Source organism: Podarcis erhardii, assembly GCF_964252035.2.
Source record: "Podarcis erhardii genome assembly, chromosome: 6".
Lineage (NCBI taxonomy): Eukaryota > Metazoa > Chordata > Lepidosauria > Squamata > Lacertidae > Podarcis > Podarcis erhardii.
Window position 1 is genome coordinate 21,654,382 of NC_138510.1, and position 26,495 is coordinate 21,680,876.

The 26,495-nt window shown below is 45.0% G+C and overlaps 1 protein-coding gene across 3 annotated transcripts in view; it reads left to right on the forward strand.

The window, feature by feature from the left end:
* Positions 1-26,495, forward strand: part of SULF2 (sulfatase 2) — a 280,668-nt gene that overhangs the window by 162,177 nt on the left and 91,996 nt on the right. The window contains exon 1 of one of the 3 annotated variants that reach the window (XM_081867632.1): positions 19,030-19,531. The exons of 1 other annotated variant lie outside the window; for it this stretch is intronic. The gene's annotated coding sequence lies outside the window, so the exon portion shown is untranslated. Of the gene's footprint in view, positions 1-19,029; positions 19,532-20,220; positions 20,374-26,495 lie in introns of those variants that run through there. One more of the 3 variants, XM_081867633.1, reaches the window with a different exon arrangement.

The following is a 26,495-nucleotide window of genomic DNA, read 5'->3' on the forward strand; positions in this document are numbered from 1 at the left end:
GCTTCAGGAAGCAGGTTCATGCCCTGTGGCGCAGCCCTGTGTAGCTAGTGACACAGGACAAGAAAACGAAGGCAGGAGGCCATCCTTAATTATCCACACTGTTGCCACCAAAAGCCTGACAGGGGCTGTTGGTTGCTAGGAACAAGTTTACAGAATACATTGTGTGGGTTGGATTTACAGAACTGCTGAGGCAAGCGATCAAGCTAGAATTAATTGTGTAATTATCATGATTGTGAGTACAGTTAGGGTAATGATACATGCAAAAGATTATTTTCATTTGCATTTGTCTATACATGCTCATGGTTTTGCATGCAGTTCCATCCCCAAAGACTCCTTTGCATGGGAAAGGGGGGTGGAGCAGACTGTTAATCTGGATTAGAAGAACACGAAGGGCTACAGTTTTATATTCAAACTCAAAGCTCCAAAGAGGTAGCTGTGTTAGTTTGTTGTAAACAAATCCACAAAGATCCTTGGGGCACCATGAAAATGAACAGAAATCTTGTGATATCCACTTTTTTTTAATTTAGTGATTTAAGAAGCACATTTCAGTAACTAATATGAGAGAAAGGGGCAAAATAGAATATTGTGGAACATCTGAGATATATAGGTTGTAAGGAAGCAATGAGTGCATTTTACAGGACATCTGCTTAATATGTTTTAACATAAGAATATATGAAGAGCCCGAAGGATTAGGCTAGCCCTGCAGCCTGTTCTCACAGTAGCCAACCAGCAGGACTTGAGCACAACACCAATATTACCCTCCTGCGGTTTTCAGCAGCCGGTATTCAGAACCTTATTGCCACCAAGAGTGGATGCAAACCATAGACATCAGAGTTCATAGCCATGGATAGGCTTATTAATTCCTCTTTCAAAGACAACCCCCCCCCCATGTTGGTGGACATCACTGCCTCTTGTGGAAGCATAAGTCCATAGCTTGACTTAGCACTGTGTGAAGAAGTTCTTTCTATTGTATGTCCTGAATATTCTGATGTTCAGCATCTTGGGATGCCCATGAATTCTAGTGTTATGATAGATGGAGAAAAGCTTTTCTCTCCCCACTTTTTTCTATACTGCCAGACTAAACGATCCAAGTTCTTACAAACGTGGAATTGGTATCATGTGGCACCTGTAGTTGTGCCAATTCTGCTGATTGAAGGGGTCAAGTGGGCACATGTGGGGTATGACGATCTTGTAGGTAAACTGGTCCCAAGCTGTTAAGGGCTATAGTGACATCTTGAACTTGGCCTGGGAGCAGATTGGCAACCAGTGCAGATCTCTGAGCACAGATGTTTATACTCTGACAAGGTCTCACTCCTGTCAGTCGTTGTGAAAACAGAAGAGCTGAAATATTACATTCAGCAGTGTACCTATCTGGGTTTGGTTTTTTTAAGCAATGCATTGTGCACCATGCTATTCACAAAGCTGAGATTCTTAATTTAGTTTTAGTTTCTAACAAATGCACATATTTAGGAATATTCAAGGATTTCTCTACCAGACTCATGCTAACTTCCACGGTTTGCCCCACGCCTTAGTCCTTAATACAAAATATAGTGTTGAGGCAGAGATGACCGGCAGAATTCGTGACCAGAGGAGAGAGACAGTGGAAGAGGACTGGAAAAAATTTAAAATTTATCTTTAAAATTGTTGTAAAATTTCAGAATGTTAAGATGTCAAGGGATTTGATATAAAGAATTACAGCTGTAAAAATTTAAGCTTAAGAAAATTTTAAAGAGAATTAAATATAAAAATGGATGAAGGATTGCTAAAAAAATTTTTAAAACAAGGATGCAGTGAAGGGGAGGTATGGGGAAGTCGTGTTATGTTTGTTTGTATTTTGTTTATGCTGTAAAATTAATAAAAATTATTTAAAAAAAAACAACAAAATATAGTGTTGTGCCACCAAGTGCCAAAGCAAAGATCTGCACATTTAGTTTGCCGTTGTTTGTTATTTTTAGTTCTTAAACTGACGGCTGCAGCATTCCTCTCCTCACCCCTCATCCCTTTAGCCTCTCTTTGTCCCAGCACATTCCTTTGCTGCAGTTTGCAGTAGCATAGGAACTACTTGTAGGAGCCCCAGACTTTGAAATCAGACAACAAAGTGAGGTTGTTGTTGTTTTTTTCCTCATTAGCAGATCTACTGGCCAGGAGGGCTCCAGGCTGCTCCCTGGATCCTTCTTAGCAAACATTTGGCCCAATCAGTTTCACTTCTCTGGGGGGCGGGGGGGGGGACTAGAGGAACCAAATATTCTTGCTTATGAGTGAAATTGACAAGAACCTAGTTCCTCATGTAGCTTCTTAAATGGCAAGTTGTGGTGCCTAGAATGAGGAGGTTCCTCTCAAGAAAGCATGCTAAATATAGTAATTTAATTCACAGAAATGGTAAATGCTTGTTTGCATTACTACGTGTTTAAATTTGATTGACTGGTAACTGAATTCTAGAGAGTTCTCCAGTAGTTCTCATGTGATTGGCTAATGTTGGTCACATGGTAGCTATCTAATGAAGGAGACATTCCGTTTTGTGTGAAGCAAGATGACTGTGTGTTAGAATCCACTGTGAACACTGCTAAGTTGAATAGAGTGTTGGGGTGCTACTTCTCTGCTTGAAAGAAAGGGAGCAAAGATACAGGAGAATATAAAAATGGAAATCTCTCATAGGAGCTGCAAGGCATGCAAGGCATGACCTAACTGAGATACAGAAGGCTGAGTGCTGAGCTCTGGAAAGAGAGGAAAATACAGTTGCTTGGAAGTTAGAAGAAGGGACTGTAAGCCCATGCTTGGAGAAGCATGTGACTGTAAATATTTTGTTTTAATTCATCTATAAGTTTATGCAAGTAAAGTCTGGGCATTGGTTTAATTTCCAAAGAAGGGTGTCAGTCATATATATTTGAATTTTTTGCTTCTTAGCTGCGTTTTCACTAGCCTTATTTCAACGAAAGCATACTGGCATCTCAAGTGACTAACAGGCAGAGAGAAATGCCCTCACCACAGACTTAAGGCAAACATAACAAGAATATACTGAGGAGGAAGCAAAGACTTCTTTAATGAGTTATGCCTGCTCCGAATGGAAATAAGAGAGGCTACTGAGAGCGGTTGTCAACAGAACAGACAAAAAGACTTGTGCTTTCAACAACAACTTTATCAGCAAAAATCAGCAACAGAAGCTTTTCATAGCATGGAGATAAACATTACTTGCTAACTGGTGTCAATCCAACCATTGTTAAAAGCACAACTACACAAGCTGTAAAAGCTCAAATGATGGCCACCCTACATACTATTCAATGGTGCTACTGGTGCAATCTCCAGATGCTGTTCCTGAGCCAAGTCTTTGGAAATACAGACACTGCAAACATGCCTTTAATCTGCTGCTGTGGAGCTGTGTGTGTGTGTGTGTGTGTATTTGAAAGAGGCTGTAACTAAGAGATGCAAGTGATTTCCCCCCACATAGCTTTTTGGTTCATTTTTATTTAATTTGTTTCCTTTTCCTTTTCTTGAAATTGCATTAATTAATTTACTAGATTTACTAGATTTCCCCCCCGCAGAGTGCATCAGGAGGCCCAACCATTCATCTGCTGTCTGTAACTTCCAGGTTTTCTATCCAAACGGCATGAAACTTGCAAGGACTGTACTAGCTTCCAAAGACATCAGGCTCCCCAAATTTCAGATAAGGGCCACTATTTTACATTATTTTGAAAGGCGCACCGGCCAAAATAATAAAATAAAATAAAATAAAATGTTAATTTCACATATATGCTCATGGGGTCTGAACTGGAGGAACCTTGGGGTCATAGTAAATAGCTCAATGAAGATGTCAATCCAGTGTGTGGCAGCTGTGAATAAGTCACATTTCATGTTAGGGATCATTAGGAAAGGAATTGAAAATAAAACTGCCAGTTTTATAATGCCATTATACAAATCTATACTGTAAATTTCTCTGTGCCCAATTGTGCGGGGGCTGAGATACCAGGGGAGGGGGTAAGTACTTGAGAGACCTATGGTATGGAGAAAAAGCAAATATTATCATGTTTTTTCTCTCTGCATCCACTGTGCACACACACTCTCCTTTTGGTAAGCATTGCTCTGCAGCCTTTAAGATCCCAAAGTGGCATTGGCACACACTCTAATAGATGGACAATCTTGTTCTGTTCTCGTTGAGAAGTTATGACAAGCAAAGAGACACACTTACCTTAACCCTTGAAGTGCTTGCTTGAGCAAGCATCAGCAGAAAAGAGCCTGCACCATCACAAAGGTGACTCTATGTTAGAAAGAATAGAGACAGAAAGACTATTTACTATTAACTTTGTCTAGAGCAGGGGGCCAGCAAACTTTTTCAGCAGGGGGCCAGTCCACTGTCCCTCAGCCCTTGTGGGGGGCCGGACTATATTTTGAAGGGGGGAAATGAACAAATTCCTATGCCCCACAAATAACCCAGAGATGCATTTTAAATAAAAGGACACATTCTACTCATGTAAAAACACACTGATTCCTGGACTATCCGTGGGCCGGATTCAGAAGGCGATTGGGCCTGATCTGGCCCGCGGGCCTTAGTTTGCCTTCCCATGCTCCAAAGGGATAGCTGTGCTAATCTGGTGCAGCAAAAACAACAAGGAGTCTTGTGGCACCTTGAAGACTCTTGAATGGCGTAGAGCAAAAGCTTTTGTCAGGGAACTGCCATCGGAGAGACAGGTAGTGGACAGGCTACAGGAGAATAGGAGAGAATCTGCAGTAGAAGAGGGAACCAGCAGGGGGAGTGCAGGAGTCACAGCGGAGGGGAGGCTCTGGGATGCTTCCAGTGAGAGTAGTGGAGAGGTAACGGGACCCCCGTTGGGAACGCCCACCCTTCGCCGGAAACTGTCACGCAGAGAGTCTCGAAAGCGCATGTCTGTCAAAGAGCTTTTATGTTGGCGTAAATTCCGTAGACGCCCACTGTCAGATTCTACCAGCGACTGACGGAGTCATGCTTTGGGGGCTCCGTTAGTGCATCGGTTTGGATGACCAGCCAACCCCCAGAGGGATCAAGCTTTTACGCACAAGCAGCACACTATCCCACCACAGCAATCTGACAGTCTTTGAAAGCAGCTTGTGCAAGCAGAAGGCATCATGAGCGAACCATCCGGAACCGGAGGAGCAGGAGCGGGAGCTGGCGCAGATCCAAGCCTGGAACAAAGGTACAGGGCGTTGGAGGTCCAGCTGGCACTGCAAACGGCGAGGCTCGAGGAGAGGAGGGCTCAAGATGCAGATAAGGGGAAGACCACCCCACTTGCCAGACGGGTGCCTGGACTGGTGCAGAAATTTGGGGGGGATCCCCGGAACTATCAAGCCTTTAGGACAGAGATGCAATATGCACTCAATCTACTGTTTGATGACTTCCCCGACGAGAACTCTAGAGTGGCGTACGTGATTGGCCATCTAGAGGGAGGGGCGAGGGACTGGGTTCGGCCCCTGATGGCAGCCAATAATGAAATCTTAAAGGACACAATGAAGTTTTTCCGCGCCATGGACTTGATGTTTTCCAGCGAGATCGAGCAGGGAGTGGTGCGCAGGCAGTTAATGGCGTGTAAACAGGGGAGCCGATCTGTACGTGAGTACTGGACTGAGTTCACCATGCTGATTCATAGACTTGGGTGGGACCTTGCTAGTGAACCTATTCAAATGCTGTTTGAAGAAGGTCTCTCTCCGGCAGTGAAAGATGAACTTTCCCGGGCGCCTAGGGCGGAGTCTATGGATCAGCTGACTAAATCAGCGCTGTCCATTGGGGCACGCCAGGAAGCTAGAGCTATGGAAAAGCGGGAAGGAAAGGGGGAACGTTGGAAGGACTTCCGCATTCCAGAGATTCCGGAGCAGCCTTTCCCGCCAGCAGAGCCGATGGAACTTGGAACAGCGCGCGCGCGCGCAGTTTCAAACACCAGTGAAGGGCGGAAGAAGGAGGGAAAGAGCGGCAAGAGATGCTATCTCTGCCAACAGCCAGGTCACTTTGCCAGAGTCTGTCCGCAAAGGAAGGAATGGCAAGGGATGGCGGGAACTGTTGGGGGGAAGGAGGAAGAAGAAATCACGGAGCCAGTAAAAGCCAACGCCTGGTTGCCAACATCAGGGCACAGCAGCCAGGCCAGGGAGTAATGAATGTGCCCACGCCGGAACCTCCAAGACCAGCGCTTGTGATAGAGGTGTTGCTGGAACTGGCAAACGGACACCCACTGAAGATAAAGGCGCTATTGGATTCAGGTAGCTCATGTAATTTCATGAGCAAAGAGTTTGCAGCTGCACACCAAATACAGACTATCCCATTGAGTAAGCCTTTGCAGGTTACCACGATTGATGGGAGGGAGCTGTTGGGAGGAGAAGTGAGCCAACAGACTGTACCAATGATAATGAGGGTGGCACGACACACCGAACTGATAGCGTTTAACGTAGCCACCTTGGGAGGAGCTCCTATTATCTTGGGTATGAGCTGGCTGGCGCTACACGATCCGCTAGTAGGCTGGCATCAGAGAGTGGTTTCCTTTGGATCAGCACATTGCCTAGAACACTGCAAGGAGGGAGAGGCTCAGGCTGGCGCCAGCGGGGCTATTACAACCCTTACCCACGCCCGAAAGGCCATGGGAGGCAGTATCCATAGATTTTATGACGGACCTGCCAAAATCCAAAGGCAAAACAGCTGTCATGGTGGTGGTAGATCAATTAACCAAGATGTGTCATTTTATAGCTTGTTCACATGCAGTCACAGCGGAGGAAACCGCCAAGTTGTTTGTAGAACATATTTTCAAGTTGCATGGCGCCCCCTTGAGGGTGGTCAGCGACAGAGGGAAACAATTTACTTCCAGGTTCTGGAGGAAACTTATGAGCTTACTGCACGTAGAACTCAATTTCTCAACTGCCCGGCACCCAGAAACCAATGGGCAAGCGGAAAGGGCAAATGGGGTTTTACAACAATACCTGAGGTGTTATGTAAAAGACAGAGAAAATGATTGGGTGGATAAGTTACCTCTAGCAGAATTTGCCTACAACAACGCGGAGAACGTGTCCACAGGGATGAGTCCCTTCCTGGCAAATTATGGGTGTCACCCCCGGGCATTCCCAGGAGAGGGAGGGGAGAGGTGGAGCGTGCCGGCGGCGGAATTTTTTTTTGAAGAGATGGAGGCGATCCACCGTCAGCTTCAACTTAACTTAGAGAAAGCCAAGGAAGAATATAAGAAGCAAGCAGACAGAAATAGGAGGGAAGGTGAAACTATAAGGGTGGGGGACCGGGTGTGGTTGTCCACCCAAGGGCTACCGTTCAAGGGCGGGAGTAAGAAATTGAGGCCCAAAAGATTGGGACCCTTTGAGGTCATACAGCAGGTCAACCCAGTGGCATTCAAACTCAGGCTGCCCAGTCACATGAAATTACACCCAGTATTTCACAGGTCATTACTGTCGCCGTACCGAGAGGGACGCGAGTGGGGGGAGCGTGAGAGAGAGGCCACCCAAACGCCCGTGATAGAAGAGAGAGAGCGCGACATGAACGTGGCAGGAATCATTGATTCCAGGTGGAAGGGGAATCAGGTGGAATATCTGGTAGAATGGGAGGGGGAAGCAGAGTCGGAAAACACTTGGGTACCAGCAGAGGTAGTCAATGACGAGGTTTTAATAGAAACATTTCATCAGCGTTTCCCAAGAAAACCGCAACCCGTGGCTCGATTTAGAAGGGAACACTTTGGGACCACCGATGAGGAAGGAGAGTTTGAAGGGTTCCCAGAGTCAGGGGTGGGTGAAGAAGCCGACTCCGACGAAGAAGAGGAAGACGGGGAGAGAGACGGTACGCCGTGGCTGGAAGTGTTAGAATCCTCGGACGACGAGGAGAGTTCCTTCAGGGGCTTTCCGCCCTCACCGCCAGTGGGAGAGGAGGCGGGAGGGGGTGAAGGGGGCCCTGGGGGGGAGGTGGATGTCAGGGAACTGCCATCGGAGAGACAGGTAGTGGACAGGCTACAGGAGAATAGGAGAGAATCTGCAGTAGAAGAGGGAACCAGCAGGGGGAGTGCAGGAGTCACAGCGGAGGGGAGGCTCTGGGATGCTTCCAGTGAGAGTAGTGGAGAGGTAACGGGACCCCCGTTGGGAACGCCCACCCTTCGCCGGAAACTGTCACGCAGAGAGTCTCGAAAGCGCATGTCTGTCAAAGAGCTTTTATGTTGGCGTAAATTCCGTAGACGCCCACTGTCAGATTCTACCAGCGACTGACGGAGTCATGCTTTGGGGGCTCCGTTAGTGCATCGGTTTGGATGACCAGCCAAACCCCAGAGGGATCAAGCTTTTACGCACAAGCAGCACACTATCCCACCACAGCTTTAATGGTCCCCTTGATCAGATGCACAAAGTATTATCAAGAGAGAATGAGAGGGGGTAGCAATTAGTGAACTTATTGTGAAGCTCTGCATGTAGAGTTAGAAAATAAATGTAGAATGTTGCAGTCCTATGCATATCACTTGGAATTAAATCCCTGAAACTTCTGAATAAACATACATAGGAACTGGCTGTAGTCTTTCCTGATCATTCTCAAATCTTTGCAGTTCCTCCTTCTAAACTGCATGTGGATTGTAAAGAGGCTACTTGCAGAAGACGAATAAAAGAATGTGAGATTGGTACTACCTCAGATATTACTTCTTTGTTGTATACAGTCTCCTTTATTAATTCAAACGGTCATTTAATCTGCATCTTCTGTATGGATTTGCATTTGCTCCTGTCAGCCATATTAATCATTTTAATACCTCAATTATACATTTATTAATCTAGCCTATGTCTTTTCATTTCATTGTAGTAATAAGATCTTGTATGTTAATCATATTGGGGGGGGGAGGGGTTGTGACCGGACACTAGAGAAAGACAGATTACTATTTTGCTAAGCAGCCAGAAGTGTTGTCATATTAATCAATATTATCTCAGTAATTTAATACCACTTTTGCTCTGCATCTTCCCAATCTAATTATTACTAGCCAACAGTGTGCTGCTAAACAATGGAAATGTATCTTTGTGAGTTATCATCAGCATTTATATTGAGGCATTTTAACTTGCAAAACCAAGCTCCTGTTAATAATGTGCTATTTGCAGCACAATCCTATGCAACTATGCTCACAACTATTGAGTTCAGTAGGTTCTATAGCCAAGTACCCCTTCATGGATCACTGCCTTGCTGTGGCGAAGGGGCTTGAATAACTCAGAGAAGCTATGAGCTATGCCGTGCAGGGCCACCCAAGATGGACAGGTCATAGTGGAGAGTTTTGACCAAACGTGATCCACCTGGAGCAGGAACCAGCAAGCCACTGCAGTATCCCTGCCAAGAAAACTCCATGGACAAAGGCAACAGTCATATAAAAGTTATGACGCTGGAAGATGAGCCCCTCAGGTCGGAAGGCGTCCAACATGCTACTGAGGAAGAGCGGAGGACAAGTACAAGTAGATCCAGAGCTGATGAAGTGGCTGGGCCAAAGCCGAAAGGACGCTCAGTTGCGGATATGCCTGGAAGCGAAAGGAAAGTCCAATGCTGTAAAGAAAAATATTGCATAGGAACCTGGAATGTAAGAACCATGAACCTTGGTAAGTTGGATGTGGTCAAAAATGAGATGGGAAGAATAAATATTGATATCCTGGGCATCAGTGAACTAAAATGGACGGGAATGGGCGAATTCAGTTTGGATGACCATATCTACTATTGTGGGCAAGAATCCCGTAAAACAAATGGAGTGGCCCTCATAGTCAACAAAAGAGTGGTGAAAGCTGTACTGGGATGCAATCTCAAAAATGATAGAATGATCTCGATACGAATCCAAGGCAGACCTTTTAACATCACAGTAATCCAAGTTTATGCACCAACCACTGGTGCTGAAGAAACTGAAATTGACCAATTCTATGAAGACTTACAACACCTTATAGAAATGACACCAAAGAAGGATGTTCTTCTCATTATAGGGGATTGGAATGCTAAAGTAGAGAGTCAAGAGATAAAAGGAACAACTGGCAAGTTTGGCCTTGGAGTTCAAAACGAAGCAGGGCAAAGGCTAATAGAGTTCTGCCAAGAGAACAAGCTGGTCATCACAAACACTCTTTTCCAACAACACAAGAGATGACTCTACACATGGACATCACCAGATGGGCAGCATCAAAATCAGATTGATTATATTCCCTGCAGCCAAAGATGGAGAAGCTCTATACAGTCAGCAAAAACAAGACCTGGAGCTGACTGTGGCTCAGATCATCAGCTTCTTATAGCAAAATTCAAGCTTAAACTGAAGAAAGTAGGAAAAACCACTGGGCCGGTAAGATACAATCTAAGTCAAATCCCTTATGAATACACAGTGGAAGTGAGGAACAGGTTTAAGGATTTAGATTTGGTGGACAGAGTGCCTGAAGAACTATGGATGGAGGCTCGTAACATTATACAGGAGGCAGCAACTAAAACCATCCCAATGAAAAGGAAATGCAAGAAAGCAAAGTGGCTGTCCAACGAGGCCTTACAAATAGCGGGGGAGAGAAGGCAAGCAAAATGTGAGGGAGATAGCAAAAGATACAGAAAATTGAATGCAGATTTCCAAAAAAAATAGCAAGGAGAGACAAGAAGGCCTTCTTAAACGAGCAATGCAAAGAAATAGAGGAAAACAATAGAATGGGAAAAACCAGAGATCTGTTCAAGAAAATTGGAGATATGAAAGGAACATTTCATACAAAGATTACCATAATAAAAGACAAAAGCGGAAAGGACCTAACAGAAGCAGAAGACATCAAGAAGAGGTGGCAAGAATACACAGAGGAATTATACCAGAAAGAAATGGATGTCTCGTACACTCCAGGTAGTGTGGTTGCTGACCTTGAGCCAGACATCCTGGAGAGTGAAGTCAAATGGGCCTTAGAAAGCACTGCTAATAACAAGGCCAGTGGAATTGATGATATTCCAGCTGAACTATTTAAAATTTTAAACGATGATGCTGTCAAGGTGCTACACTCAATATGCCAGCAAATTTGGAAAACTCAGCAGTGGCCAGAGGATTGGAGAAGATCAGTCTACATCCCAATCCCAAAGAAGGGCAGTGCCAAAGAATGCTCCAACTACCACACAATTGCACTCATTTCACACGCTAGCAAGGTTATGCTTAAAATTCTACAAGGCAGGCTTAAGCAGTATGTGGACCGAGAACTCCCAGAAGTGCAAGCTGGATTTCGAAGGGGCAGAGGAACCAGAGACCAAATTGCAAACATGCGCTGGATTATGGAGAAAGCTAGAGAGTTCCAGAAAGACATCTACTTCTGTTTCATTGACTATGCAAAAGCCTTTGACTGTGTTGATCACAGCAAACTATGGCAAGTTCTTAAAGAAATGGGAGTGCCTGATCACCTCATCCGTCTCCTGAGAAATCTCTATGTGGGACAAGAAGCTACAGTTAGAACTGGATATGGAACAACTGATTGGTTCAAAATTGGGAAAGGAGTACAGCAAGGCTGTATATTGTCTCCCTGCTTATTTAACTTATATGCAGAATTCATCATGCGAAAGGCTGTGCTGGATGAATCCCAAGCCGGATTTAAGATCGCCAGAAGAAATATCAACAACCTCGGATATGCAGATGACACAACCTTGATGGCAGAAAGTGAGGAGGAATTAAAGAACCTTTTAATGAGGGTGAAAGAGGAGAGCACAAAATATGGTCTGAAGCTCAACATCAAAAAAATGAAGATCATGGCCACTGGGCCTATCACCTCCTGGCAAATAGAAGGGGAAGAAATGGAGGCAGTGAGAGATTTTACTTTCTTGGGCTCCATGATCACTGCAGATAGTGACAGCAGCCATGAAATTAAAAGACGCCTGCTCCTTGGGAGAAAGGCGATGGCAAACCTAGACAGCATCTTAAAAAGCAGAGACATCATCTTGCCAACAAAGGTCCGTATAGTTAAAGCTATGGTTTTCCCAGTAGTGATGTATGGAAGTGAGAGCTGGACCATCAAGAAGGCTGATCACCGAAGAATTGATGCTTTTGAATTATGGTGCTGGAGGAGACTCTTGAGAGTCCCATGGACTGCAAGAAGAACAAACCTATCCGTTATGAAGGAAATCAGCCCTGAGTGCTCACTGGAAGGACAGATTGTGAAGTTGAGGCTCCAATACTTTGGCCACCTCATGAGAAGAGAAGACTCCCTGGAAAAGACCCTGATGTTGGGAAAGATGGAGGGCACAAGGAGAAGGGGTCGACAGAGGACAAGATGGTTGGACAGTGTTCTCAAAGCTACAAACATGAGCCTGACCAAACTGCGGGAGGCAGTGGAAGACAGGAGTGCCTGGCGTGCTCTGGTCCATGGGGTCACGAAGAGTCGGACACAACTAAACGACTAAACAACAACAAATAGCCAAGTAAGAATGCATAGGATTGAAGCCTTGGTATCACTTTTAAATTCCATCATACAACTAATTTGCAATTCGATAAATATTATACTGTGGTTATTTTGTTCAAAGTGTGAGGCACAAATCCGGAGTGAAGTCCCTAAGGCAGTTGGATGGCGCTTTGCATGCCTCCTGGCAACTCCTGCAGCCAAGCTGGTGCCAAATATATTACTCTGCTTTCCTTTGAAAGCGGGGGCTTGTCATCTGGGCAGTCTGGGACCTCCATACACACACCTAGGCTGTGCCCTGGAGAGGTCACTTTGGTGCTGCTAGTGGAGCGGCTTGACTTCACCCCTGGAGGCGCACTCCATTGTCTCTCGACACAGACTGATGCCAACAAGTATGATGTAGAATGGCTAAAGTATTCTTAATTAAGAAGAGATTGTGTGCTGCATTTTCTATAATTCTTAATGGCAAACATAACTATATTTCTGCAGGCAATTTGACTAGATTCTAAATATTGGGCACTGTAATGCTAACCATAAGGGACGCAAGTGGTACTGTGGGTTAAACCACAGAGCCTAGGACTTGCCAATCAGAAGGTCAGCAGTTCGAATCCCCACGATGGGGTGAGCTCCCGTTGCTCGGCCCCTGCTCTTGCCAACCTAGCAGTTCAAAAGCATGTCAAAGTGCAAGTAGATAAATAGGTACCGCTCCGGTGGGAAGGTAAACAGCATTTCCGTGCACTGCTCTGGTTTGCCAGAAGCGGCTCAGTCATGCTGGCCACATGACCTGGAAGCTGTACACCGGCTCCCTCGGCCAGTAAAGCGAGATGAGTGCTGCAACCCCAGAGTTGGTCACAACTGGACCTAATGGTCAGGGTCCCTTTACCTTTAATGCTAACCATGAAATTCAGTTTGATACAATGATCCAACAGTCATCCATCTAAATCACATTGTAAGATCAAGGCACAACAAAACTTGGGTGCACCATATCCTATAGTGGTTGTTGTACTACTTGCAGAAGATTCCAGGTTCACTCTCCAGCGTCTCAAACGAAAAGGATGTTAGCATCAGGGTTGGGAAAGATTTCTGCTTGGAATGCCACCATTAGTTACAGTGGCAGAAGCTGTGCAAGGCAGCTTTATAACTTGGATTTCAGCTCATTTCCCCCTCTTCTCATTTGCCAGACCTTTGATTTATTATACATGTTCACACTTTCAGTTCTCATTTTATTCCACAGCTTATAACTTCCTTTTCTTTCTTTTGCGTTGCGATGCAAAAGCACAAAGGACAAAATTGGCTGGACTTCAAATAATACTTGCGAACATGCAACCAGTTTTGTACGCAGGGAATTCAAAAGTGAAGAAAAGCTCTAATAGTTGGTTCTCTTTTGCAGCTGAAGAAGGCGGTACTGAAGAAGCAGTAATTAAGAAAAGCAAAATAAGTATTTTTACACTGTGCCACTGGTTGCACTGCCTTTGCTTCTTTGCGACCATGTACCACTACCACATACTCTTTAACAGCTTTTCCCCCTCCAACTCCTAGCTTATTAATCAGACACACAAAACGATCATTACTTAACATATTTGTTTTTCTCCCTGCAAGTGGTGTATGCCTAGAGAGATGTCTAGGAAGATAACCCAAGTTCAAATATCTAAGCTCCATTGCCCATAGATGAGACTTCAATCTGTGCTGGTACCTCACCATCTGCACTGTATATGGGGCTATTAGCCACCAGAACAATGTTTGCACTGAATATATAGCAAGCAGGGGTGGACTTTGGTACTGTGGCACTCAGACTAGACCCAAATTTGACATACATGCCCCCATGTTGGGGGGGGGCCTTCGTGGAAGGAGGCGTGAGGGCTCTGGCAGGGTCCTAGAGTTCTCCCAGCTACTTCCCAAAGCTGGGCAAGTGCTAACTAGGCTTTGGAAAATAGAACTTTAGGACTCTGTAAGAGTCTTCATGACTCCTTCCCATAGCTGGGGAGCTGCCCTAAGACTGCCTCTGGAACAAGTATACACAATGTAAATACAGTGGTACCTCTGGTTATGTACGCTTCAGGTTACATACGCTTCAGGTTACAGACTCCGCTAATCCAGAAATAGTACCTCGGGTTAAGAACTTTGCTTCAGGTTGAGAACAGAAATCTTGCTCCAGCGGCGTGGCAGCAGCAGGAGGCCCCATTAGCTAAAGTGGTGCTTCAGGTTAAGAACGGACCTCCGGAACGAATTAAGTACTTAACCCAAGGTACCACTGTATACAGTGTTTGTGAGAAGATGGGATGAAAGGAAAATATATTCTGCTTTTTCTCAGGGCTGCTTCACAAAGTTTATTGTTTGGTAGGAAAGAGACTGACCTTAGAACACTGGGATTTGGCAAGTTGACACACCAGTGTGTCATTTGCTTTACAGCTCAGGCTTGTATACACATTACCTCTGGCTCCAGTATGCTCCCCCTGCTGATGCTTGAAGCTGAGTACACATGACATGAGCCACAATCCACAGGTATCCCTGCAGCTTCTTGAGAAGTACTCCTGTTTTGATGCTGTTTCCCTAAAAACTGATTTGAAAAGAGGAGCCAAGGTTAAGCTGGGGTGTGTACATTTCAGGCAGCCATTCGTACATGCACAGATGACCGAACAGGAATTGGAGCTCAGTGCAGGGAAACAAGGTAATAGGCGTTGGGTAGAGACATCCCTGCCCCCTCTCTGGTCTGTACAGCAATGTAAGAATGTGGCTTGAAACACAGCCGGTGGAAGGCGGGGAGAAACAACCTTGGTGGGTTTCAAGCCACTAATGTGTGCACAACCTCAGTCTGCCTATAAGAACATGGTAGTGAAGCATTGTACTACTTCACTGTAAACAAAACTCATCCAAATCAATTTGCATGTCCATTATACCAATCTGGTTTAAGTGTTTTCCTTCTACAGTGGTACCTCGAGTTACAGACACTTCAGGTTACAGACTCCAATAACCCAGAAATAGTACCTCGGGTTAAGAACTTTGCTTCAGGATGAGAACAGAAATTGCACCGCCGTGGCGGCGCAGTGGCAGTAGGAGGCCCCATTAGCTAAAGTGGTACCTCAGGTTAAGAACAGTTTCAGGTTAAGAACAGACCTCCAGAACGAATTAAGTTCTTAACCTGAGGTACCACTGTATTTTCCTCACAGCTGAATATTTATGGAGTTTATACTTCGTTCTTTACCCAAAAAGTGGCTTCCATACTAAAAATCCGCACTAAGACTCAGGTTCGCAATCAAAAAAGACACAGCGGGTGAGGGAAAGGGACTAAGAGGGAGGAGAGAAAAGCGAGCTCAAACACAAGTTTTTCAAGTTACAGTTCTTAGTATAACACAGTTACTGGTATGTGCAGATTTCGGCTGTCTAGAAAAGCAGTAACTCCCCATTGATGTCAGAAGTATTATAGAACTATTTACATTATTAAAATGGAATTGTGGGTATCTCTCCCCCCCCCCCCGGCTTTACAGTTTGGGAGCAAAAGCTGTTAGATAATAGCTTATTCTATCCTATCATTAAAATTTGAATCTGGAATCCCAGTTGTCTTGCACTGGAATGAAATGAGGGGTGTGCTGTCGGACTTGGGGGTGGGATGAGGTAACAGGTCAGGTCCAGTTTAGTAAGCAATATACAAAGCAAGTTGAGAGAAATTGTCAGGTGCAATCTGAAAACATAATCGCACTAACTAGTAGGTTGAAAGAAGCTATTTCACTTACCAAGTATATATCCTTTTCGAGTGCATAATAAGGAAAGCAACAGCCATCGCTTCTGTTTTACAGTTAGGGAATGGAAAAGGCAAGGAAAGTGATGGAAAGCAACTTTCCTAAAGTCTGCTGGTTATTCAACTTGGTGTTAGCATGTTTCCAAAGTCACTGGAGGTACACATTTTGCATATGAATTAGTATGTGTTCGGCATAAACTTGCATATATAGAGTGATTGTGTCTGCCTGTAAATTTCATAGAACTTTATTTTCTCAAAGTTTGTTTCCGATGCAGTTTAGATCCCCAAGGCTGCAGTCCTTTTCAGACTTACCTGGGAGTAAATCTCAATGAACTCAATGGTGCTGACTTCTAAGTATTTACTTAAGAGTGTGTGTAGAGAGAGAGATGTATAAACTGCTGAAGCAGTCTGACAAAATACTGCCCGAGTGAAGTAATTCTGAAAACCTGCCAAATGCACAGCTTTCCATGGCTTTTTGTTTTCTTGCCAGCAAGCCAGCTCCTTTTGACATATGAATTAGAAGATCCTTTCCCTTCAATGGGAAGCCCTATTTATTTTGCAAGCTTGTTACCAACCAGGGGGTACATTATTCTTTAATGCATCTGTGTAACTTCCATTAACATTGATTGGAATTACGTGTACTTGCTGAGAAAATCTGTACCTTTTGTTAAAATGGAAGCTCTGTTGTGACTTATTTTTTGATGGCATTGGTGATTATGCCATTGCTATATAAGATTTTAGACTGTTTTGTTTACTGTTTGATGCTTATTTATTTATTTATTTATTTATTTATTAAAATTAAGCAGAAAACCAGTATTTAAATACACCTTCCCTTTCTTCTGATAAGAAGCACACTTTTCAGAGTATGATTGGAAGAGGGAAAGAAATAGTTTAGCTGAGCCCCTCTGTCCAAAGGCAGGACCATTTGCCATCCATCTCAACTATCCTTTATCCATCTCACAATTCAGTCATTTGGTTTTGAGGAAAATACACACAGTGGTTAAGACCGAGTTAGGCAGACACATTAACTCTGTTTCCTTTGGGGAAGATTTTCCTGCGGTTTTAGTCGAGTTTTGGGGTGACATGGTGCTTGGCTCTAAAAATGGGAAAATAATATTTCACTAGCCCCTTGTGGGCTATTTTCACATGACACTGACTCCATTTTTGCATTTCCTGTGCCTGTAATTGCATTGTAAAACCCCATATTGGCTAGAATGTAGATCCAATTTTTAAATGGCTCACTTCCATTTTGCCCTACTTCAGGAACATCCTTATTGTACAAGCACACCCATTCCTCTGCAAGCATTTCCACTTCTTCAGCCACTCATAAGTGAAAAATGCCCTTTGTGTTGTTTATGAGCTTGATCTTTGAATTACCCAGTTTATCCACAAACTATTCAGCGTGAACTGGGAGATGGGGGAAGCAAAGTGCCATGCACTATATTAAAACGGAAGCAGCTTATTTTGGGGAGGAGAAACCACGAAGCTTTCTTGACGTGAGCCAGCGTGGTGTAGTGGTTAAGAGCGGTGGACTCGAAATCTGGTGAACCAGGTTCGCTTCCCCGCTCCTCCACATGCAGCTGCTGGGTGACCTTGGGCTAGTCACATTTCTCTGAAGTCTCTCAGCCTCACTCACCTCACAGAGTGTTTGTTGTGGAGGAGGAAGGGAAAAGGAGATTGTTAGCCACTTTGAGACTCCTTAGGGTAGTGATAAAGTGGGATATCAAATCCAAATTCTTCTTCTACTCCAAAAAGTTTGCCAGGTAGGAGTTCAGCAGTAGTAGTCAAAACTGGATCCGAGAAACAATGCCATGAACCATTTTGGATCTTCCAGTGCCATGTCCCATTATTATTTTTTATCTTCAGGACCAAACCTGCTCTACTGTTTTATGTTTATTCCTGTTGCCAGAGCCCAGAGGCTTCAGTCAGGATCAGGCCCAGTCTTGTATTATTGCATCTCTCTACCCAGAGGAGCCTTCTGCTCATGCTGTATAATTAGGTACCACATCTGGCAACACCGTAAAGAGAGCCTCATTTTTCCAATCCATTCCATTCTTGGAGAAAGTTCAGATTCCCTTCTTTAACAACCTGCTGCCACCAACCTGGCCCTTTAACAAGAGAGGAGCCAGCTTGCTGTCAATTAAACAATTTGCAGTTTGCCTCCTTGAGCTTCGCCTTCATTTGCTACTTCGGGTGCAGTTCCAAAGCGAATCCGCGGAAACTGGCAAGAAGCAAGCCGCACTAGTGTTTTGCATATCTTAATAGCTATTTTCGTCCAACAACAGGAGGGAAACTCCCTCCCTTCCTGTCGTCAAGGTAAGATTATGGGCTGCCAGCAGCCAAGCTCTGTTCAGGGCGCTTTCTCTCTTCCAGCTATCTTCCCCACCCTTTAAGTGAGAGGGTTAGGTAGGTGCGCAGGTGTATAGCGGGTTGTCTAGTTAGCCAGAAAGACCCAACTTCGCTTCCGGTGGCAGAAAGAAGCTTCTTTTGTTGAATCTCTGTGTCTCTGACATCGTTCTTTGGTGTGTGCGCGCGTGTATGTATGCGCGCGCGCTCACAAACACACACACAGCTTTGCAAAGCAGTCTGCGGGTCAGTGTGTCAATGTGCATATGAATGGGTTGCGATGGGATGTATATACCCAAGCATTTATTTGGGGTAGGGTGAAGCGCTGCGTGGCGAAGACTTGCCGCCGCCGCGGCTTTACTTGGACTTTGAACAAATGGTGGGGGCCGGTGGAACAGGTTTCCAACCCCCCCACCCTCTCCAAACCGCTCGGGGATTGCGTCAAGGCTGGGGAGGAGGATCCTACAGGAAAGAAATTAACTTACAAAACACACACACACATACAAAACCATAAAGGCCGCCCCACACGTCTCTCCCTTCCCTCCCCGCTGGCCCCTCCCTCCGCGCTCTGATTTGAAATGGGATCCAGCCGCAGCCTTTCGCCGGGGCTTAGTCGCCTCCTGCCCGGCTCGGATTCGCACCGGCAGCAGGAGAGAGAGAAGCAAGAAGGAAGAAGAGCGCCCAGCTCTTGCGCGCGCCAGGGACTTGGCCCCGCGTTGCACAGCTAAGCCCAGCTGCTGCTGTTGCTGCTGCTGCCGCCGCCTGGCGCAGCCGGCGCAATAGTCGAGGGCAGCCAGAGAGCTCCTCTGCTCCGGCAAAGCAGAGCGAGCCTGCGAGCCGCCGCTGCCGCTTCGTGCTCCGCCTCCCGGCGAGGACAGGAGAGCCGAGCGACCCCAGAAGGGCCACGGAAGGCGCCCACTCCATCTCCGGCAGGGACGCGGCGCGCGGGGAGCCTCCGCCTGGGCGGGAGACGAGGCGATGCCGGGGCGTCCGGCCGAGCTCCGCGGCGCCTGCAGCCGCACTTGCTGCTGCTTCTGGAAAGGCGAGCTGCTCCTGACGCGGGGAGAAGCAGGGACATGCTGCCGATCCACCTCCGGCCCCGGCCAGGTGAGCTGGCGGGCGGGCAAGCGGGGCTGGTTGGGGGAGCAGGCGGGCGCGCAGCGCGGGGCCACGGAGCCACCCAACGGGAGAGCCGAGCGCAGCCGCTGCCGGAGGACAGCGGGGCGCCGCCCATGGAGAGCCCCGCCGCGCCGGAGGACGCACTCCCCGGCTGCCCCCCCCACCCCCTCGGGGCTGCCTGGCGTTGTGCGTCCGGCAGCCCCTCTTTTCTTGGAGGCGGTGCAGGCTGCGAAGGAAGGGGGGTTCCCCGATCTCTGCCCGGTACAGCGGGCCTGAGTCCCAGACGCAGCTGAGCTGGGGTGGGCGGCGGGAGGCGCCGGGGAGGGAAGCCGGAGAGGTTCGGGAGGGATCTCCCAACTTATTTTCGGAGCGCTGCGGAGGGAGGGGACTTGCGCGCTCAAGGCGGCAGAGAGCCGCTTGCCAAACAACCGCTGATGCTTCGGGGGTGGCGAGGGGAAGCAACTGCCCAAGGAGCGGCGGGAGCGGAGGCATTGCTGCTTCTTGTTTCGTTAGCCTTCCGGATTTGCCCGCTTCTGGCGGCGCTTTGGGGCTGCTCGCCGCGCGCCTGCTTATCACTTGGTGGACTTGTCGCTTGGAGACGCCCGGCTCCGGCTGTGCTAACTTTCTCCGCTGAAGTGCAGTGCGCCTGAGTCGGCTTCGGAGCAGACGAAGAGTTCTGCTTGCCGCCGGTGACTCGCCCGGATGGCTCATTCAGACATGCGCGGCGTTCCTCGGAAGCCACGGGCAAGTCACTGCGAAAAAACGGGGATATGCCTTCTTAGCCCCGCCGGAGTACTTTTTAAAAGGCAGTGAGCCTTAAGGCTAGAGAGGTAAAGGAAGCAACACTCCAAGTGAACGACTGCAGACTTCTTTGCCTTTGCAAAGGCATCATTTGTCAGACTTCTGAAATGTCAGTTTGTGCATCACATTGGCTATGGTGCGGACCCCTCCCCAACTTTTTATAAATAACACGAAACAATTTAAAGTGCATGGTTGTCAGGGTGCCGCCTCATTTTCAGGGACTCTCTTAATTTTGGACATCACTGCCCCATAAGGAGCATGATCCCATATTCACAACTGCTAGGCACTGTAGAGACTTCTTAGGATGGAAACCTTATCAGTCCTGGTTGTGTATAAACTTTCTGAGCAGTCAGTTATTTGTAGCGAAGCTGTGCTTTTTAAAAAAGGGGGTTAAACTTAAGACTCTGTAAAAGGAAGGTTTTACCTGTGGGTTCTGAGATCTTTGGAACGCATACTGGAAAAATGACGAAGTGTTAACATGAGAATGGCTAGCTTTTCCTGCTCTGCTGAAATGCCAGCTATGGGTTGATGCATTTGGTGTGTAACAGCCAAAGTCATGCAACTTGGGTCTAAGAAACAGTTATGATCATTTATTTCTGGTAAGGTGCTTCCAGGTAACACTTAAGATTTCTGTCAGCATTATTAAAATACATTCGTGTTAACAAAACAAAAAGGGTATATAGAGAGTCTATTCGGAAAGAATGTATTTCTTTACAAGGTTGGATAGTATAGATTCTGATTGCAGTCATTTCTGGTTGCAATGTTCACTGCTTGGAGTATTCAGTGGGGAAGGTATTTCTGATGAAAAGTTAGACATTTGCACAAAAGGTATACTCGCCCCCCAATAGCTCAGCTACGTAAAATTTGACTGCTTGAAAGAACTTCAGCTGTCATCATTAGCAGTGACTTGAGATTTCGGTCTGTTGTCATACTTTAGAATTTGACTCACCAAATGGGAGGTGGGGGGAAATCCACTATACTAGTGTTACAGTCTAAATAAGAGGTTCAGAAATACTAATCTTAACGTCTGTTTGTATGCACACAATGAACTATTAAATGAAATGGTGAAGTGAACTTTTCAGTTGATGTAATATGTAGTGTAATATTGGGGGGGGGGAATGTTGGCCAACCCAGCTTCCATTGAGATTCGCAAAGCTACCTTTTGTTTTTCTGGGGCCATGTGTGAAACCAAAGAGACTGACTCTGAAAACATCTGTATTAGAGTAGAGGTACTGAGGGGCTGGGGAGGGAGGCAAATGCAGAAGCTCCAGCAGAAATCGCAGAACTGGCAATGCAATGATCAGCATACCTGCTTCATTGGGATGGTTGCTAAGGAATGAATTTGATGTATGGATTTATTTTCATGATTTTAAAAACATGACAAATTCTGCATTTTTCAATCAGTTAACACATCTGGCATAATCAACAGCTGTGCCAAACCCAGCGGGGGCAAGCTGTTGCCTATTGGCCTATATTTGGAGATGTCCTGCTGCCTTGTGTTCTGCCTATATTTAGGCTATAGTTTGAGGAGATGTTTCCATGCACCCCAATCCTAATTTTTTTTTACCAAAGAGTTAAATGAGACTTGCCTCCCAGTAAAGATGCTTAGTATTTAAAAACAGGGAAATTCTTTGTTTTTATGCAGTATGTGTGTGAAATGGGTCTTAAAAGGGAATTCAAGATTGATCTTTGCTTTTAGACTTTTTCTAGATCAGCTTTATTACTGAGTCAAAACAATCTCAATATTTGTTTCACGTGGTACTTTGTGCGTATGATGCTATAAAGCATCACAAAATTCACCTTGAGTGCTGACAGTGAAGAAGTGTGTGAGAGTGAGGAAAAAACGTGCTTCCCAAAACTTGAATTTGGGGAGGCACAATAGTAACTCAGATTCAGTTGGATATGTGATTATTTTCTGCTAACATGCTGCTGCTTTTATGCAGTTCTGATCCACCTAACCAATATATTTGACCTGGTCCTCCCAGCTTGATCTTCTATCACATTATTTGTCATGCCTTATTCCTTATCATCTACCTGCCCAGGTATTTTTCCTCCCATTAATGTAAGAGTGCTTCTGGATCAGACCAAAAGTCTTCTAGTTCAGCATCATTTTCCCCCCACAGGGGCAACCTAGATGCCTATGGGAAGCCCATAAGAAGGGCATGGTGGCATTAGCCCCTGCCTGATCATGGAGGTACTATTTAACCACCGTAGCTTGTGGCCATTGATATGTAGATTTATCCTGCATTAATTTTCCAGATTCCCTGGATGACCCCGGGTTCTAGTTTCATGTTCTTCATAATTTTATACACCTCTGTTACATTGCCCCATATCTTATTTTTATTTGGAACGAAATAGCCCCAGATGTTGTAACCTTTCCTCATTGTTTCAGTTCCTGCTAATTTTGATTGCCCTTTTCTTAGAATCGCAGAATTGTAGACCTGAAAGGGACCATGGGGGTCATCTAGTCCAACCCCCTGCGATGCAGGAATCTTCCACCTAATGTGGGGATCAAATCCACCACCCCTGAGATTAAGAGTCTCATGCGCTACCAACTGAGCTATCCCAGCACTTGCACGTTCATATACAGTATTTAACTCTTCATCCTTCTGCCTAGGCTTTATTTCTGCTACTAACCCTCCATTAGGCAATCTGAAACATCTCATAACAGATTGCTCATATTCCAGTAACTGCAGTTGTTTTGTCTCTTGGGCAACATGGAAACAGGGCCAGACTTCTTCCAGCAAAGTTGCTAGTACATAGTTGAGAAGCTAAAATGATGGAAGAGGCTGCAACAGCTGTTTGGGGCACTGGGGGGTGGAGACATTCTGAAAACAGTTTGGTTTTGTGGAACAAACACTTGCATTATAAATAAGATTGCATGATACATAATTATAGCAGTGCCAGATATACCCAATCTTGATATTTGGCTATAAACTGAAGGTCGGGGTAGAATATATTTCAAATATTGCTTTGATTGTGCGTCTATTTGTGTTTTCTTCAATCCTTTGGCAGTATTCTTTCCTACATGTATTACTGCCATTCCCCTCCCCGCTCCTTGCTGCTGTTTCCTGGATTGCTTACATAGGTGGCTCAGGCAAGTCTGACTGGCTATGTCATGTTGTGATGTCATCCCATTTACTACATGATCCCTGATTGGGTATGTGATGGTTTCACTGCAGGCAACTGAAGTTGAATGTGAGAAATAGGAGTGTGCAAGAAAATAGCAATCTAAATGAAAAGGCAAGTGTGTTTTTTGCAGGCATTTGTTTTTATTTTATTGCCTAAGTAGGGAACACTTTGACACTCAAATGGCATCAGTCACCCCCACACCCCAAAAGAGAGTACAGTAAGCTTACAACTTACACACATTTAACTTGTGCACATTCAGTTTTACATGCTTGACAAAATAACAATAATAATAACAAATAATTAAAAGGGGGGCAGGTGTCTGGGAGGAGCTTTGGCACCCAAAGTGTTTTGACTATACATGTTTTTGGCTTTAGGCGTTTTTCCCCAGAAGGTAACTCCCACATAAATTGCAGGCTTACTGTAGTTTCAGGGTGACCTTTAGAAATGAAGGTTCTTTGCTATGCATAGTACAGAATAATATAATTGACGGGGACTCAGTAAACCACTAGTCCAGTGGTCTTTGGACTGTTCCTAAGAACACTTGTGTTCCTTGGAAGCTTATTGGGCTTTTTGATGAGAAGATCCACTGTGGATGGCAATGTTCATGGAAAACAAAAGCTTTCTGCAATTACTGGCCTCTCATTGCAATGCAATGATGATAGTGGGGTATTGGAGATGTTCTAGGTCCATTCTCTGTATTAGCACAGGGCAATGGGGATAGTGGATGCCCCACACTCAGTATCACTCAGATTCCTCAGCAAGAAGAAAGGATTATGTAAAAGTAGGGAATTTAAATGGATCCAGTCCAGTTGTCTGTTCCTAAAGAGTTATTGACATAGTTTTCCAAACTCCTCCTAAAAACATATAAGCACTGTTTCTACATTGGTTGATTTGTTTGTTGATCTTCTATCCTGTCCTTCTGCTGCAAAGTGAGCATGCAGTGGCTGACAAAATATAATAATACAACAATCTAAACCAATGATTTCTTTCTGGTGTTCAATTTGGGTCTACCTCCCTGCAGTTTAAATATATCAATTGTTCGCCTTATCTTACCCCACGCTACATACACACTCTTCATGTATCCTGTTTCTTGAGCCTTTTGGCCTAGGATTTGTCATCTGAACACAGATGTGTTCTAGCTGTTTTCTGTTTTCCTTTTCTTCTGTGAGCTGGACAAACAATTGCATCTAGTTCAAGCCTATGGTGCTGTTTCACTCTGCATAAAACTCTTTCCAGAAAGAGGCCATAGGTTCCCAAACCACCCATCTTTACTACATTACAGCAACTTTCAGACTGGGCTCAGTCCATTCTGTCTCCCAATGGGACTTGTATGTTAAGTGGGGATAATCAAGCTTGTATCCTTAATTTGCAAAAGGCTGTGGGTCTTGCTTTATTCTCATAAAATGGAGCAGATTATTGTTTTCCCTTGGACAATATAAGCCTGGTCTGTGGAAACCTTCAGGCCACAGGATGCTGAGCATCCTGTTCACTTATTGCACTATATTAAATGTGAAGAGAAGTTGATATTCATTCTGTTTGGGTATTTCCTTGGCTTCTTTCTATGTAATGGCCAATAGAGAAATACAATGAAAATTCAGAGAAACAACCAATGTTCACAGCAGACATGGGGAGCCTGTGACACACACACCCAATGTTGTGGGACTCCAACTCTCACCAGCTTTCACCAGCATGGCTAATGATGAGGGATAATGGGAGCTGGAGTCCCAGCAACTCTTGGAGGTTCACATGTTCCCCTTCCCTAGTTTATGGAATCAAATTGAGAATGTGGTTCAAGTGGGTAAATGCTTCACTTGGCATTGTCACACAGTTCCTGCATAATGATGTCCAGCTTGCGGCATAAACCACAATTAACCATGCCATACAAGTGCACTGATCCTGCTGTTTCTGCTGACTTTAGACTATATGGCATGCATTAGAACTAGTCATAGTCTATTATGAATTGGGCTTTTCAACTGTCTTGCCAAAGTTTCATTGTCTTTAGTTGATTTTTGTGCATTTCCACCTCTGCACACATCACAGGGCAACTCCTACGAGGCTGGTGATGGTCATTGTCAATTGGTGTACCAGAAACAGGTCAGACTTTGACACAATAAATGTGAATTGAGTAGGCAAGTTGAACATATAATGGAGCAATTATGCAACCATGTTGCCACTTGCCAAGGGCTGTATAGATCTGTTCAGTTCACATTATTATTATTATTATTATTATTAAAAAATATATACCACCCTTCATCTGTAGATCTTAGGACGGCTCACATTCTCAGCATACCAGTTTAGTAGTGTGAATTAGCCCATGGTCTTCTGACTTGACATGCTGCTGTTTTTGTCAATTCAATAATACATGGGGGGTGGGGAATCTGTACTATATAATTCTGTGCTGAATAGTACTGCAGCTCTAGAATGACATCTTGACCACTCTGAATGTGGAAACATCTTCCAGTGTCATGTTTATGAGAGGTTTGAAACTGTTAATTAGATTTTACAACCAACATGGAGTTGACAGTTGGCTGCCTCTGTCAAATTCAAACACATATTTCAGGAGCAAATAGGTTATTTCATAAAAAAAACCACCCTAAGTTTTCTTGCCTAGTTATTACAACCAAAACACATTTTGATTGCAGGCTTTTAGTTGGTTGTAAAGGATACTTAGAGAGTACTTATTTTGTTAATGACAGTGATGTAATGTGTGAAAATAGTTTAAACATCTGTGTAGGGAAGGTAAGCAGAAAAGTAATTATTTTGGTAAAAGATGTTTGAAAGCAAGCATGCTGCTTTATGCTTTTGCAAATAACTGTAATTTAACAGCTGTAAATACACATAAGAAACTGTAAGTTAAAACCATTTGAGTAATACCTATGTTTGCTTCTCTTGGTCTCGAACAAGAAATTCTACAGACAGGCATTTTATCAAAACCATGAGAGCTGTCTCAACAAGCTCACAATTTAATTTTAAATGCAGCAAAAGTGTACAGCAAAGTACGATAGTGATGATGGGTTGA